Here is an 18,000-nt window from a genome sequence, read left to right as displayed (position 1 = left end):
GTGGAGCCCACCTGTAGGAGGCCCTGGGGGACTGGCACCCTCTGCTCTGAGTGGGAAGGCGGAGCCCTCCTGTGGGAGGCCCTGGGGGACTGGCACCCTCTGCTCTGAGCAGGCAGGTGGAGCCCACCTGTGGGAGGCCCTGGGGGACTGGCACCCTCTGCTCTGAGTGGGCAGGCGGAGCCCTCCTGTGGGAGGCCCTGGGGGACTGGCACCCTCTGCTCTGAGTGGGCAGGCGGAGCCCACCTGTGGGAGGCCCTGGGGGACTGGCACCCTCTGCTCTGAGTGGGCAGGCGGAGCCCACCTGTGGGAGGCCCTGGGGGACTGGCACCCTCTGCTCTGAGTGGGCAGGCGGAGCCCTCCTGTGGGAGGCCCTGGGGGACTGGCACCCTCTGCTCTGAGTGGGCAGGCGGAGCCCACCTGTGGGAGGCCCTGGGGGACTGGCACCCTCTGCTCTGAGTGGGCAGGCGGAGCCCACCTGTAGGAGGCCCTGGGGGACTGGCACCCTCTGCTCTGAGCAGGCAGGTGGAGCCCACCTGTGGGAGGCCCTGGGGGACCGGCACCCTCTGCTCTGGGATGTAGGGGTTGGGAGGCATATAAGGATCCCCAGGGGGGTTCTTCCTGGCCCCCCTCTGTTCCTCCGGCTGCTGCTGGGGTGTGCAGGTATGTTTGTCAGTGCCCCACATCCTGCTCAGGCCAGATCACACCTGCCCTGTCCCACAGAGGCAGCTGGGGCGGGGCCGGTGGGCAGGTTTCCCTTCGGCCTCAAGTTCGGATTCCAGCCACTCTGGCTGATGGGCCTGGTCACAGGGAGGCAGGTCCCTTGGGCAGGTGAGAGGGACCTGTGTGCGCCACCCCAGGATAGGTGGGAAGAGCCTCTGCTCCCTCGCCCATCCCCAGCCCTCTGAGAGAAGCCCCATCTGAACAGCTTCTCTCTTCTCTGAGTTCTTCTGAGATGAGTGTCAGTGAGGGTGGAGGACGGTTGACTCTGGCCTTGTCCAGACGGGCCTCAGCTCCCAGGCTGCCCAGTACATGGCCACATTCCCTGCATCAAGGGTACAGGACCTGCGTGGACCTGCCCAGGCAGGTAGGCTTCCCCCACACCCTGACTCCTACCCTCTGAAGAACAGGGAGGAGGCCTGCTCGGCCCTGGCAGTTGCACCACAGCACATCTGCACATGCCTGTGCCTATAACTACATCGGGCAGCGAGCTGTCTGGGGTGCGCTGGTCAACAAGCTTCCCTGAAGCAGGCGGCCATGAGGAGGGGCAGCATGTCTGTGGTTTCACGTTTGTCCCTGTTTCATGGCCTTGTTTTTCCACTCGTTTCTGTGGGAAGCACGGTGCCCCAGAGGCCGGGGTGAGTGATGCCTGCCTGTCTCCTGGGCAGGAGCAGCATGTCTGCATGGATGTCTGTGTGCCGGGTCTGGATCTGCTGTGTGCGTGTTTTGTCTGCCTGCTGGGAGCCTCTGTCTGCGTGGGGGCCTGTGCTGGGGACACATGTGTCCCGGTGGGGATGCGTATAGTTCTGATGCAGGTACCTGGGTGCCCTGTGAGTGAAGCCAAGTGTGGGGTAGGGGATGCGATTCTGCACTTACGGCAGGTGTGGGGGGCATATGGGCTGTGTGAGAGCATCTCTGCAGGGCCTGCATGCCAGGCTGTCCGTGGACACCTCTGTGTATAGGGCATGAAGCTCTCCGGCTCCACACTCGGCAGCAGATGGGGTCCCTCACACCCCACGGCCCCACGGCAGCAGAGCACAGGGTGCTCCACATACCTAAATGACGAGAACTCAAAGTCTCCGCTGCAGATTCCGCCTCAGATTCTATCAGATAAGGCAACGCTGGCTGCATCTTTCGAGAGGGAACCTGAGACCGGAAGAGACAGATGTGCACCTCCAGCCCCACGGCTGCTGAATGGCAGCTTTTAGAGGAAGCTGGTGGTCACAAGTCACAGGAGCCGTGGGCAGTGAGAGGCCCAGATCGCCAGGGAGATGGCAGCATCAAGGATGGGGGCTGTGCAAAGGTGAGGGCGTTGGCCACACTGGGTCTGACCTCGCTAAGATCTGACCCAAAACCTCCCGGTGCACAGCTTCAGGCCACCCCCGACGGACACCCGAAGCCCCAGAGCGAGCTCGTCCATGGAGGACCAGCACAGGGGCTGCACCGCAGAGACTCCTGACCCCTCCCAATCCACAGGTCCAAGGTCACAAAGCAAGGGTGGGTCTGGAATTTGAATTCCAGCCCCTGTCCCAGAGCCCACACTCTGAAGAGCTCTGCTGCCTCCCATAGTCTTTTCAGGACAAAACTGCACATTTCTGCTGGCCTCACATAGGCACTGAGCCGGCTGGGGAGGGAAAGGCACAGAGGGTCTGGGCAGCCCAGGCGCAGAGGCAGGAGACGCAGTGGACGAGCAGTGCAGGGTGAGGGTGGGGGCCGAGGCTGGGGGCTGCCCTCCCAAGTCCATCCTGCAGGGTTCCTGGTCCAGGGACCTCCTTGGGGAGTGGCAGGGTGGGCAGAGCTGCCCCTGCTCATAGCATCTACTAGCTGGCCAGCCTCAGAGGCTGCCATGGCCCAGGGCTGGAGGAGCCCTCCACACACACCACCCGCCATGCCCCAAGCTCAGCTCTGTGGTGCTTGGTCGTCAGCCATTCCTGGCCCAAATGCGTTCACAAAATTACGCAGCTTGTTTATCAAACTGGCTGAGCTTCACCTTGAGGTTAAGTGGAGGATGCATGGAGGGCTTACCAGAGGCACTTACGGTGCAGATAAGCAGGAAAAGCCCAACCACACTACACACAAACAGATTTACTTTAAAACGGGGTGGGGAGAGAGGAGAAACAGGAAAACAGGACATAGGACTCAGGTGGCCAAGAATGTTACCAAACAAAAACCAAGCTGCTGGGTCACCCACTGCCCACCCATGACCCAGTCTCCATGGACGGCTGGTCCCCGGCTCTGTTGGGAGCCAGTGGGTAAAGGAGGCTGGAATCTGAGCTCACAGCCCCAGTGGACCCTGACCCAGACCCCGATGGACGCTGATGCAAACACCTATAGACCCCGACCCAGACCCCGATGGACGCTGACCCAGACCCCGATGGATGCTGACCCAGACCCTGATGGATGCTGACCCAGGCCCCGATGGATGCTGACCCAGGCCCCGATGGACGCTGACCCAGGCCCCGACGGACGCTGACCCAGACCCCGATGGACGCTGACCCAGACCCCGATGGACGCTGACCCAGGCCCCGACGGACGCTGACCCAGACCCCGATGGACACTGACCCAGGCCCCGATGGACACTGACCCAGACCCCGATGGACACTGACCCAGACCCCGATGGACGCTGACCCAGGCCCCGATGGACGCTGACCCAGACCCCGATGGACGCTGACCCAGACCCCGATGGACACTGACCCAGGCCCCGATGGACGCTGACCCAGGCCCCGATGGACGCTGACCCAGACCCCGATGGACACTGACCCAGACCCCGATGGACACTGACCCAGACCCCGTTGGATGCTAACCCAGGCCCCGATGGACGCTGACCCAGGCACTCACGAACCCCGTCCCAGGCACTGGGGGTCCCCACAGGGATTCACACCTGGTGCCCGCCCTTAGGCCCCTCCCTGCATCCCACCCTAACTGGCCCCCAGACCGTAGCACAAGGAGCCCCTGGAGAGGCTGAGCCGCTCTTCCCGGCAAATATCCTTCAGTCCCACTGCGGGGCGGGCTCTGCAGACGGCCAGGCTCGGAGACGGGACGAGGCTGCCCATGCTGAACACAGCCCAGCTTGCAGGGCCGACGGGGCTACAGCCTTGGCCTCCCGGAGGAATCTGTCCTCTGCTCCTCCTAAGAGGCTGTGAGGACAGGGAGGGCGGCAGACCAGGTGCAGGAGCCTCCAGCTCCCGGTCGAAGGCAGTGGCTCCGGGCCGGCGGAGCTGTGTGACGCCACGCAGCCTGCGTGTAGGTCAGAACCACATGGATCTGCAACAACTGCTTCAGTAATGACTGTCGATCCTGCTGGCAAGGTGGTAAAAACCGAGGACGTTCATCCAGTGTAGTGGACACTTGGGAGTCCTGAGCTTCACTCTCGGGACCAAAGTAGAAACACACAGAGGCTGAGGCTGAGGCCTCTTTCCACACTCAGGTATTGGCCTGGACATCTGGAGGGGCCTCGTGCTGACTGAAAGCCTGCAGGCCGTGGGGCCCCTGCACGCAGGGCTCACAGACACACAGACACACAGACACACAGACACACAGGCTCACAGACACACAGGTACAGGGACAGATGCCAGGGCCGTCCAAGCCCAGGGTGGCCCGGCTGCCCCGGGGTGGTGCCTGGCCTGGGGGTCTCTGGGATGCCTTTGTCTACAGGAGACACAGAGCAGGAACAGAGGGAGGAAACAGCTGCTCTGAAAGCAAGATGCCGGTGGGGTGAAGGTAGGGATTTTCAGAAGGTGGCGAAGTCAGCCATGACCCCAGTGGAACTCTGAAGACAGTGAGCCAGGGAAAGCCAGGGGGCCTGGACTTGGACACACCCAGACCTCCTCTGTGAACCAGGGGCGGCTTTGGGGGTCCCAGACTTGGACACACCCAGACCCCTGAGAGCCATGGGGAAGCTGTGGTGGTCCTGGGCTTGGACACACCCTGACCTCTGAGAGCTCAGGGGAAGCCAGGGGGTCCTGGATTTGGACTCACCCAGACCTCTGAGAGCAGACGGACAGACATCAGGGAATTGCCCGGAGGCCCCTGTACTGAACAGAGAGACCCCAGCCCCACCAGGTCCCTAGACGGTGGACAACAGCCACCGTCTCCTCCAGGCAGGACCCCAGAAGACATTCCTCTAAGGAATCTGCATGATGCTGGCAGGCGAGGGCGGGGCTTCCCCCACCAGATGACTCCGCCACGACCTGGTCAGCATTTTGAATCCCTCCAGTGTGGGCTGAGAGCCAAGGGTCACCGGACATCAGACGAGAGCCCCTAACAGGGGAGACAGACAGAGGCTGAGAGACTGAGAAGAGGCTGGAGGACACGGAGACAGAGGGCAGTGAAATCCGTGAATATCCTCACAGACAGCAGAACATGTAGTTTGCACCGTTGAAACGACAGAACACTACGAGAAAAGAAAAGAAAGACAATCAGAGAAAGAAAGACAGATAACTCACACATTGGAAACAGGATGCCAGAAATAAACTCAAGAAGGACTGGAAGAAATCACTCAACAAGTTAAACCAAAATGTGATATGGAAAATGGAGACTAAGTATGTTTTACAATTAGCCCAGTAGATCCAATATCTAAGCAGGAGAGAGTTCCACACGTCCAGAGAAAACAACTTAGTAATTCAGAGCCTCCCTTTCCGGGAGGACAACAGGATGAGTCTAATCTTCTCAAAAGCAGCCAGGGGTAGACGTGAGCGAGGAGCTGCCGGGCTGCGGGCAGGAACCCACGGGCACCAGTGAGGCAAACCCAGCACTCGGGCCCCGTGCCAGCTCCTCCAGCCCAGGTCCTCCCAACACAGTGGCCCTGGAAACCCACATCTATGCCCCCGAGGAACGAGGATGAACCTGACAAGCCCCAGCCTCTGTGACCATGACAACCCTGAACCTTCAGTTGGAACATCAAGTGTAGACTGAATTGAGCCACGTGGTTCTGGACAACCACCCCCACCATGTGTCTGGAAGAAGTAAAAACAAGCAAAGATACTCAAGGAAGGTTGCATCAAAGCAAGCTCTAATCAGTCTCTAATCACAGTGCTCAGCACACAGCGGAAGATAATCAGGCCTAGAGACAGGGAAGAGCAGGCATCAGACACCACAGACAGACTCAAAACCGCTGCACTTACAAGATCCAAGGAGGCAGGACAAGCAACAAGTCAGAAGGGAATGGAAGGCATGAACGGCACCGCCACCTTGGCCTAACTGATGTTTACAGAACACTCCATCCAAAAACAGCAGGGTACGCATTCTCTCCAAGCACACATGGAACATTTACCCTGATAAACCCATATTCTAGGCCAAGAAATGTGTCTCAAACTTAAAAGAATTGAAAGTAATACATAGTAATTTGTAGGGACCAGCCCTACAGGGTCTGTGAGCTTTTCTCCTTGTGTGCAGAGACAAGAGATCATAGAAATAAAGACACAAGACAAAGAGATAGAAGGAAAAGCAGCCGGGCCCAGGGGACCACTACCACCAAGACGCGGAGACCAGTAGTGGTCCCGAATGCCTGGCTGCGCTGTTATTTACTGGATACAAGGCAAAGGGGGCAGGGTAAGGACTGTGCGTCATCTCCAATTGTTGATAAGGTCACGTGAGTCACGTGTCCACCAGACAGTGGGCCCTTCCCTGTTTGGCAGCTGAAGCAGGGAGAGAGAGAACAGCTTATGCCATTATTTCTTCTATGCATTTTAAAGACTTTTAGTACTTTCACTAATTCTGCTACTGCTATCTAGAAGGCAGAGCCAGGTGTACAGGGCAGAACATGAAAGTCAAACAGGAGCGTGACTGCTGAAGCACAGCATCACAGGGAGACGTTCAGGCCTCAGGAGGCTGTGGGCGGGCCTGAGTCAGGCCTTCCACAAGAGGTGGTGGAGTAGAGTCTTCTCTAACTTCCCCAGGGAAAGGGAGACTCCCTTTCCTGGTCAGCTAAGTAACAGGTGCCTTCCCAGGCACTGACGCTGCGGCTAGACCAAGGTCAGCTAAGTAACAGGTGCCTTCCCAGGCACTGACGCTACCGCTAGACCAAGGTCAGCTAAGTAACGGGCGCCTTCCCAGGCACTGACGCTACCGCTAGACCAAGGTCAGCTAAGTAACGGGCGCCTTCCCAGGCACTGACGCTACCGCTAGACCAAGGTCAGCTAAGTAACGGGCGCCTTCCCAGGTGCTGGCGTTACTGCTAGACCAAGGAGCCCTCTAGTGGCCCTGCCCGGGCATAACATAGGGGTCACACTCTTGTCTTCTGGTCACTTCTCAACGTGCCCCTTCAGCTCCTGTCTCTGTATGGCCAGGTTTTTCCAAGGTTATAATTGTAGAGCAAGGATTATTATAATACTGGAATAAAGAGTAATTGCTACAAACTAATGATTAATAATATTCATATGTCATTATATCTATAATCTATTTCTAGTACAACTATTCTTATTTTATGTATTTTCTTTGTTATACTGGAACAGCTTGTGCCCTCGGTCTCTTGCCTCGGTGCCTGGGTGGCTTGCCGCCCACATTAATAAAAATAGAAATCAACAGAAGAAAAAGATTTATGGGAAATATTTTGATATTTGGGAAAAATACAGTTCTAAATAACCCATTAGTCAAAGAAGAAATCAAAAGAGAAGTTAGTAAATGTTTTGAAATGAAAATAAACACAATATATCAAAATAATTAGTGGATTTTACTAATGTAGTACTTAGAGGAAAATGTATAGCACCAAACACGTATAAGAAGAAAGGTCTTAAACCAGTTACCTCAGTTTCCACCCTAAGAAACTAGAAATATAATAACAAATTAAGCAGAAAATGATTAAAATAAATATTAAAGATCAGTGCAGAAATCCGTAAAATAGAAAACAAAAATAGCAATAGAGAAAATCAATGAAAACAAAAGCTGGTTCTTGGAAAATATCAATGAAATTGGGGCCAAGTGTAGTGGCTCACGCCTGTAATCCCAGCACGTTCGGAGGCCAAGGTGGGCAGATCACCTAAGATTAGGAGGTCGAGACCAGCCTGGCCAACATGGTGAAACTCCATCTCTACTAAAAATACAAAAATGAACTGGCTGTGGTGGCAGGCACCTGTAATCCCAGCTACTTGGGAGGCTGAGGCAGGAGAATTGCTTGAACCTGGGAGGCAGAGGTGGCAGTGAGCCGAGACTGCACCACTGCACTCCAGCCTGGAAGACAGCGCAAGACTCCATCTCAAGAAAACAACAGCAACAACAACAATAAACCATCTGATTAGAGATTGCAGAAGGAAACATAAATTAAAGGCACAGCAATAGAAACTACCAAAAAACAAAACAGAGAGAGGAGAGAATAATGTTTTAAGTGAAACAGTATTAGTGACAACTGTTGGACAACTCCAAGCAGATTAATATACATGTAACTGAATCAACAAAGAAGAGAGAGCAAAGGTATTTGAAAAACTAATGACCAGGCCGGGCGCGGTGGCTCAAGCCTGTAATCCCAGCACTTTGGGAGGCCGAGATGGGTGGATCACAAGGTCAAGAGATCGAGACCATCCTGGCTAACATGGTGAAACCCCATCTCTACTAAAAAAATACAAAAAACTAGCCAGGTGAGGTGGCGGGCGCCTGTAGTCCCAGCTACTTGGGAGGCTGAGGCAGGAGAATGTCGTAAACCCGGAGGCGGAGCTTGTAGCGAGCTGAGATCTGGCCACTGCACTCCAACCTGGGTGATAGAGCGAGACTCCATCTCAAAAAAAAAAGAAAAACTAATGACCAAAATTTTTCTAACTTTGATGGAAATTACAAACTCCTAAGTCCAAGTTGTTCAATGAATCTCAAGATAAGAAACATAAAGAAAACTACACTAAAGCACATCATAATTAAATTGCTCAGTACCAGTGATAAAGGGAAAATCTTAAAAGTAGCCAGAAGAACAAAAATAAATATGACCACAGATCTCTCAAGAGAAGTAATGCAAGCGAGAAAACAGTGGAGCCACATCTTTTAAAGACTGTAAGAAAAAAAAAAAACAAACTGTCAGTCTAGAATTCTGTACACAGGAAAATTTTTTTTTTTTTTTTTTTTTTTTTGAGACAGAGATTCACTCTGTCACCAAGGCTGGAGTGCAGTGGCAAGATTTTGGCTCACTACAACCTCTGCCTCACGGATTCAAGAGATTTCCTGCTTGGCTAGTTTTTTGTATTTTTAGTAGAGACAGGGTTTCACCATGTTGGCCAGGCTGGTCTCAAATTCCAGACCTCAGATGATCCACCCGCCTCATCCTCCCAAAGTGCTGGGATTAGAGGCATGATCCACCATGCCAGGTCAAAAATACGTTTCAAAAACAAAAGGTAAATAGAGACATTTTCATACCTACAAAAGATGAAGGAATATATCAAGAGCAGACCAGCATTACAAAAAAATATTTAGAGAATTCCCCCAGGTAAAAGGCAAATGATGCCAAGTGGAAATATGGATCTATAAAAAGAAATAAAGAGCACAGTGAATGCCAATATGAATAAATACACCACACTTTTCCTTATTATTTAAAAGATAAGTATCTGTATAAACAAAAATAATAACAATTTATTGTGGAATTTATAATACATGAACATAAAATGCATGACCACAGTAGCACAAAGGCCAGTAGGAGAGAAATGGAAGTACACTATTGTATAGCTTGTATAATATACATGAAGAAATAACATATCACTTGAAGGTAGATGACGATAAGTTAAAGGAATACACTAACCCTAAAACAACCACCAAAGTAACAAAAGAAGGAGTTACAGGTCATAGTCAGCAAAGGAGATAAAATGTGATCATAAAAAGGGAAGAAAAACATGACAAAGGCAACAAAAATCAGACAGGATAAACAGTAAACAAATAGTAATGTGGTAGATGTAAGTGTAATCATATTAATAATCACATTAAATGTAAATGGTTAAATACCCCAAATAAAAGACAGAGATTATCAGATTGAATAAAAACACAAGACCCAACTACATGCTGCCTACAAAAAGCACAATTTAAAAAGAAAGACACAGGTAAGTTTAAAGTAAAATAATGGTAAAAGATATATCATGCACTATTTAAAGAAAGCTGGAGTTAATGACAGACAAAGTAGATTTTAGAATAACAAATATTACCAGTGATAAAGGAAATCATTTCATAACTTTTAAGGGGTTAATTCTTTAGAGGGACAAAATCATCCTAAAGAGGTTTGCACCTAGTAACAACCTGAAAATACATGAAGCAAAAACAATATAACATCAAGGAAAAATAGACAAATCCACAATTAGAACCACAGATTTCAATAAAGATTGAACATCACTATTAACCAGCTTCCCTGATTGACATCTCCAAGATGTGCCATCCAACGACAGAAAATGCACATTCTTTTGGGAGAACACAAATCAATCACCAATGGAGACCCATATTCTAGGCCATAAAATAAATCTCAAATTTAAAACAAAATATGTTCTCTAATCTCAATGGAATTAAAATAGAAGTGAACAACAGTGAAATGTCTCCAGAAAATCTCTGAACATTTGGAAACTAAATAACACATTTCCAGATAATCTGGAGACTATCTAATAATGGAACAAACACTCAAACTCTGGATATGCCTCAAAAACATTGCGCTGAGCAGAAACTGGAGTCGAAAGAGAGGACGTTGTGTATTCCACTTATATTACATTCTAGAATGAACGAAACCTATGAAGAAAAGAATCTCAGCAGTGGTTGCCTCAAGGTCGAGAGTCAGGGATTAACTGGGAAGGGGTATGCAGGATGTCTGTGGGGTGACAGAAGTTGGCATCCTGATGCGTCTGGTTTCCAGGCACACACATGTTTATCAAAACCCATCACCTCAACACTAAGCACATTACTGTGTAAACTTTGTCTCCACAAAGAAATTTAGAAAGGGCTAAAGAATCCCTACAAATCACTTACTAAAAATGACACCATTGGGAGCAATGTGGAAAAGACACACAGAAGCAGAAACACGCATTGATACCAAACCTGTGGGACAAGCAAGAACATACGAGTCACCAACACAATGAGACGCTGCTTCTTACCCACTGAAGTGGCCAAGACTGAGAATTCCATGACACCACCTGCTGGAGAGGGTGGGAGATCCACAGGAGCTGTGAAACCACACTGGGAAAAGAAGTTGGTATTTTCTTAGGAAGTTTTGAGTAAAGTTTGACCTCAGCACTCCCACTCTTACGGGTGGATTACAAGAGAAATATTCACACATGACAACCAGGAACCTGGCACAGGAACGTCAGCCAGTGCCATTCGCAATGACAGAGGACTGGGGATCGTTCCAGGTGTCGGTGAACAAAGAATGTGTTATGACTTGGGGTGTAGTCACACCATGGAATATTACACAGGTGTCCAAGTGAGCGGAGTGCAGCTGCTGAGAAGAGGGAGAGCCTTGACACCAAAGAGCAAGACCTAGAGGACAGCGCATAGCCCAGCGCTCTGGGTTATGAAGCTTGAATCCCAGCAAAGCTCCGCCTGTGTTTCAGGTCATCAACGTGCTTTCAAGAAAGCCGCCAGAGAATCCCAAGGAATGGTACCTCTGAGAGTGGGAGAGGGGAGGAGCTAAGCTCATGGCTTAGTAATTGTCTATGTCCTGTGCTGAGGGAGGTTTATGTGCTCTTTGTATTATTTTATAAATAGATGAATAAATGCCATGCATCGAAAAAGAAAGAAAATGAAATGGGTGTTCCGAAGGCAGCCTGCTGGGTAGCATTCAGCAGCCCCCAACCTCAAGGGAAGGGCTTTGAGTCTGCGACCTGTCCCGGGTTGGCATCCCCAGGGTCAGGTCACCAGGACGAAAGGTTGCATAGAAAGCCCTATTTGCCACTGAGCAGAGTGTGGGGAGGCCTCCCAGCTCGGTAGGTCCCTCCATGGGCCTGCAGAGCACCTTACAAATCACTCTGGGAGTCCCACCAGAGCGACAATTTGCAATGAGAGACTTCCAGCATGGGGAGCAGATACGGGGTGGGGAGGGCAAGGTCACAAAGGAGCCAAATAAGAAACACCAGCGGGTGGGTAGAGACGGGGCTGGGGGAGACACACCTGCGAGGGAGGTGGGTCCCGTCGTGACCTTGGTCTCCACGCAAAGGCCTGGGGAAAGCTGCGAGGACTGCACCCAGGGCCGCGGCACTGAGCCTCGAGCTGCCTCGCTGGCGGGCTGGGGACTGTCCTCAGAGCACCGGTGAGGAGGGGATGGTAGAAGGCTGGGTCAAGGGTCACCGGGGAATTTCACTTATCCATGGGGACCCCGCCACTGTCCGGGCGCAGACCGACCCAGGGGCACAATGCGAGGTAGGGGTCTGGGGCTCATCTCCCCAGAGAGGGGAGGGACCTCCCAGAGGAGCTGCTGTGCGGGCCTGCGGAGCTCCTTCTCCCACCACTGTTCCAGCTCACCCTCCACCCCCTACCTGCCCTCAGACACCCAAATGCAGGCAGGTCCGGGAAACAAAACCCCATGCCACACAGACCCATTGGAGGCTCTGAGTGGATGGCTCCCACCCTTCCCTTGTCCACCCCTTTGCTGGCTCAGAAAGTACAAGATAAAGATGTCAGGGCCTAAAACGTGGGGAGAAGTCTCCCTCACCTCTGCAAAACCCCTGGAAGCTTTGTTCACCCCTACAGGGTGCCCCTGGCCCCTGGGGGCCAGCAGGGTTGAGCTCCAGGAAGGGCTCCAGGGCACATAGCCCCTGAGATAGCACACCAGGAAGATTGGGTCTTCCCTTGCGCTGTGTGTGTACATCTGGGGGTGTGCACCTGGGTGCATGTGTGTGTACTGGGGTGTGTGTGCGTCTGGGGAGGGACGGGCACTGGGTGTGTATTGTGTGCACCTGGCCATGTACCTGTGTGTTGGGGCAGGGAAGATTATGCATCTCAGGGCGTATAGGTATAAGGGGGGTATTTCTGATCATATGAGTGTGCACAGGTCCCAAGGCCCCTTGGCCAGGTGTTAGCTCTGTGGAAGCGTGCATGTTGTGCTGAGAGGTGGGGATGACAGGTAAGTACTGCGGCAGGTCCCAAACGTGCATGGTGGGACGATCACCCTCCCTGCCTGTGAGCCTGAGCCCCTGCCCTAAGATCCCAGGAGGGGTTACAGTGCTGTTACCTAGCTCTCACCAGTGGAGCAGGGCTCTGAGCCCATCACACACCACACCCGAGTCTCTCCACTGTTCCAGTGTGCTCAGCAGTGACCTCCCTCACCAGGAGGGCCATGTACAATTCCAGCAATACTCTGGTGACAGAGGTGGTCTTTCTGGGCTTCCCAGAGCGGCGCCATCTTCAAGGGCTGCTATTGGGTCACTCATCATCATCTATGTGGGGACCATCAGAGCCAGCCACCACCTGCACATATCCACGTACCTCTTCCTGGCCAACCTCTCGGTGCTGGAGACCCTGTACACCTCGGTCACCATCCTGAAGCTGCTGGCCGGCCTCCTGGTACCAGCGAGGACCATCTAACTCCTTCTTGGGGCACCCCACCTGGCTGCTCCTCTTCCTCTCAGTTCCTCTGAGGGCTTCCTCCTGACCACCAGGGACTGTGACCGGCCGCCGGTCATCTGCCGCCTGCTGCACTACCCAGCCTATCATGGACTTCATGCTCTTGGCTCTGCCTGCACCTGGCCCTCAGTGCCTGGCTCAACAGCTTCCGGGCCTCTTTTGTGTTCTGGGCTCTCAACTCCAGCCAGAAGCTCTGCAGCCCCGATGTCCTCAACCACTTCTGTGATATCTCACCCCCACTATGGCTGTCTTGCTCCAGCACAATTGCCATAGAAATGCTGGTCTCTGAGGCAGCCCGGGTGATCCTCGTGGCCTCCCTGCTGGCAACCACCGTCTCCTACGCCCACATCCTGGCCAGGTCGCTGAAGATTCCAGGAAGGCCCAGCAGCCAAAGGCCTTCCCCACCAATGCCTCCCACCTGGGGTGGCAGCTCCTCTGACCTCATCAAGCTGGTGTTGAGGAGAGAAGCCATTTCTCTTACTGTCTTTGAAGAGGAGGAAGTAAAAGTTGAAAAACAACAGGAATGAAGTCAGTGGCAAGACCAGCTGGTGCCACTGATGACCAGGCCTGAGGTTAAAAGATTAACCCCCACTCTAACCACATGTGCTCTCAATCTATCATGACCCTTTCACATGGAACCCCTTAGAGCTGTAAGCCCTTAAAAGGGCCAGGAACTCTATCTTCGGGGAGCTCAGCTTTTAAGACGTGAGTCTGCTGATGCTTCCAGCCGAATTAAAAAAACCTCTTCTTTAATCCGGTGTCTGAGGAGTTTTGTCTGTGGCTCATCCTGCTACAGTGTCGGGGGTCTACTTGGTTAGGGTCCCTCTGCTCAAACCCATCATCTACTGCCTGGGGAACTGCAACACCAGGGAGGCCCTGGCCAAACTCCTCCAGGCCCTGCGCCTTTAGAGCACCAGCTGCAGCTCTTCCTCCTTCCCTGTGCTCACAGAGATGGTCACCACCCAGGGCAGCCACAGCCCTCTCCCACCAGGGCAGTCAGCAAGCCCCACCCTCGCCCATATCACCCAGAGTCAGAGTTGCCAAGAGCACAGAGCAGCCGTAGGCAAGCATCTCCATGAGCAGGGGAGGGGCAGAGATGCCAGACCTGGATCTCAGCACTGCCAGGACAGCGCCTCACCACGGCAGCCGGGAGCCTCCAGCCCAGGAGAAGCTGGGCCTGGAGCTCACAGGAAGCCCCCTCTCACGGACCTGACCCTCTCAGATGAACAGCTGCTATGGAGGCCAGCCACTCAGCCCGGTCCTCCGGGCCCACAGGGAGGTCTCCTTGCCGGGAGGTCCTAGCTCCTCAGAGTAGAACCTGAGGCCAGGTCAGCACATCCAGGTAGCACCACCAAACACACAAGTGCCCCCTTTCCTCAGAAACAAGAACGTCATTTTGTGTCCATTTATTGAAAATTTGATGGGTCTAATGAATAGACGACGTACCCTTACCAGGTTTCTGTGCCTTTTCTCTCTGGTGCTTGAAGGCAGAAACTAAGTTGACCGAGCACATCTCTTACTATTGGGCTGCAGCACCTGGTTGTGGGGAGGTATCCCTCGCTTGATTTCACGGTTTTTCCATGCTCCCATCCCACCTCCCTCATCACAGCCACCCAGTGTGATGCATTCAGCACGTGTCCTTGGAGAGCGAGGTACTCAACAGATGCATGGTGTTGTGTGTGAGTTTTAAATTTATGTCAATGAGTTTTCACTGTAGATCTCTTTTCTTACTATTTTTGTTTGGTATATGTTGAGGTTATGTCATGAAATGCATACAGATTTAGAAATGTTTTGGAAACATTTAACCTTGGAAAATTTAACCTTTCATTACTAAGAAGCATTACTCTTTGTCCCTAATAATGCTTTTACCTCAACCTTTAAAAGTCTACTTTGGCATTAATATAGCTACACTGGCTTCCTTTTAGTTAGTATTTGCATGGTATCTATTTTTTATCCATGCCAATTATTAATCTGCTGCCTCTTAGCTTCTAACCACCATTCACAGTCAGCTCTGTGACGATGGAACATGGACTTGACAAACTGCATTCTGCTTTGCTACCCACTCCCTCTTTCTGTTGAGAAGTCAGCTGCCAGTCTTACTTTTACTCTTTTGCAAGTAACTTGAGTTTCCCCTGCTTCTAGAAGTTGTTTGGTTTACAGCTGTCTTACCTAGGTATGCTGCTTTTTGTATTTACTGCACTTGGAGTTTTTAATGCTTCTAGAATTCATGATTTAATTTCTTTCATCAGTTTTTGGAAATTATTGGTGATTACTTCTTTGAATATTACATCTACCTCATTCTTCCTCTTCTTCCATTGGTTCTAATATTACATGGCATGTCAGGCTTTTTTATAGTGTACCCTCTGCCTCCTAACATCCTATTCTCCACACTCTTTTTTTTTCTGGATTATTTTCTGATCTTCCAAGTTACTAATTCTCTCTCTAGCCATGCCTAATCTTCTGTTTTAAAATGTATTTTTTGATTCCAGACTTTCCTTTTAGTCCTTTTAGTTTCCCATTCTCTACCAAAATTCTCAATCTTGTTTAATTCCAGTAGACATGGACAGGTTCCTACATGAGTTTCTTAATGGTATCCTTGTTCTCGTGTTGGTCTCTGTCTAATCCTTGCCAAGACTGGGTTGTTTTATAACGATGGCTTTCTACAATGTCTGAGTATGACATGGTGAGTTGCTCTTCTTTGATCTTCTTTTTCAAAATTATTTTATTAATAGTTATTTTAGGCCTTTATTTTTCCATATAGAGTTTAGAAACTTTTGGGTTCTGCACTATTTTGTTACTACCATAACAAAGTGCCAGAGACAGGGTGGCTTAAACAACAGAAATTTGTTTTCTCACAGTTTGGCAGGGTTGGTTTCTTCTGCAGCCTCTCTTCTTGGCTTGTAGACACTGTCTTCTCCCTGTGTCTTCACAGGGCTGTCCCTCAGTGGGTGTCTGGGTCCTAAGCTCCTCTTGTTAAGGACATCAAGCTCACCTCACCTCATTTAACTTTAGTCACCTCTTTAAGGTCTTATTTCCAAATGCACCCACCCCTGCAGGTACTAGGGGTTGGGACTTCAATGCATGAATTTGAGGGAAACACAGTTCAGCTCATAACAGAGCCTTTTAAAAATTATGCCAAGATTTTGATTGTAATTTCACTAAATTTATGGCTCAGTTTGTGGTGAACTGTCACCTTTGCAATATCCTGTTCATGCTCCATTTATGCAGATTTTCTTTTATATTCTTTAATAACTTTTTGATGTTCTCCATAGAGGTCTTTTACATTGTGGACTATGGTGAATACCTTTTTTTTTTTTTTTTTTTTTTCTCTTCCAGAGAAGGAGTCTTTCTCTGCTGCCTAGGCTGGAGAGCAGTGGCACAATCTCAGCTCACTGAACCTCCACCTCCAGGGTTCAAGTGATTCTCGTGCCTTAGCCTCCCATGTAGCTGGGACTACAGGCACATGCTACCACGACTGGCTAATTTTTGTATTTTTAGTAGAGATGAGGTTTCACCATGTTGACCTGTCTGGTCTCAAACTCCTGGCCTCAGGGGATGACTTGGCTTCCCAAAGTGCTAGGATTACAGGCATGAGCCATCATGCCAGGCTATCATTGGCTTTTTATCTTATATTTTCTAAAGCTATTTTTTGTTCTGGTAGAGAAATTCTGCCATCTTTAAGTCTAAGTTACACATCTGGCTGCAAGTCTAGGGAGTAACTGCTTAACACAGGGGCGAGAGGTAAGACACCCAGTAGTGCAGAGCAGCACCCTGTGTGCCGGGGACGACCCTGCCCTCCTCCCGCCTGGCCGCTGACCCAGCATCCTGGGGGCTTCCAATGGCAGGAGCCACCCTCAGTACGGTCCCACTCCCAGCAGGAAAAAGGGGGAAAGGACAAGAGCACACAGGTTCTGAACAGCCCCTCTCCTTAGGGGGGACAAAGGCTCTCCCAGGAGCCCCCGGCACCCTAGTTGCAAGTTTCACCAGCTGTGCCTATGTCCTGTGGCCTCTGCCAGCTGCAGCACTTGTGATAGAATCAGGCGTCAGGGCTGCAGCTGCATGAGCCACCGTGCCTTCAACATGCTGTGTTCTTCCTGGTGGCAGCTCTGCCAATGCTGTGTTAAATAGAAGTGGTGAAAGCAGGCAATCTTTTCATTGGTTCATATTTTTAAAAATACATTTAAAAGCTCTCCACTACATAGGTCTTCTGAGATTAGCCTTTGTCAAGGAAAAAATTTCACTTCTATGATGAGTTTTCTCAACATGTTTCACCACAAATGAATGTTAATTGAATTCAAATGCTTTGTCTTCCTCTGTAGAAAACCGTATTTTTCACCTTTGGTCCACTAATAGGTAAAGCACATTGACATATCTTACGATGTAAAACCACCCTGAACCTGATTGATCATGGTGATTTGTTCTGATGCGCCGCTCGATTCATTTTGCTACTGCTTTATTTAAAACTTTCATGTCTCGTCTCAAACATAACACAGCCTAAATGTTTCTCTTGTGCTTCTCTTATATACCCTAAGATACATCCTATACATCTTTAGAAGGCTTCCGGAATCATAAAATCAGCTGGAGCACCGCCTCCCCTTCCTTTTCCCATTCTGTGCTCTCAGCCTTGGAACAACTGTCAGATGTTAGAGCCCAAAACAGATCCCCTGGGTCTATCTCCTTTTCTTTCATATTTGCTGCCTTTTTGCCAGAAAGATTTCCTTAAATGTACAATTCCATCCTTCTGGGTTTTTGGTGGTGTTTTTTTATGCAATAATTTTT

The sequence above is a fragment of the Chlorocebus sabaeus genome, chromosome 9, assembly GCF_047675955.1.
Source record: "Chlorocebus sabaeus isolate Y175 chromosome 9, mChlSab1.0.hap1, whole genome shotgun sequence".
Classification (NCBI taxonomy): domain Eukaryota; kingdom Metazoa; phylum Chordata; class Mammalia; order Primates; family Cercopithecidae; genus Chlorocebus; species Chlorocebus sabaeus.
Note: the sequence above shows the minus strand (reverse complement) of the source record.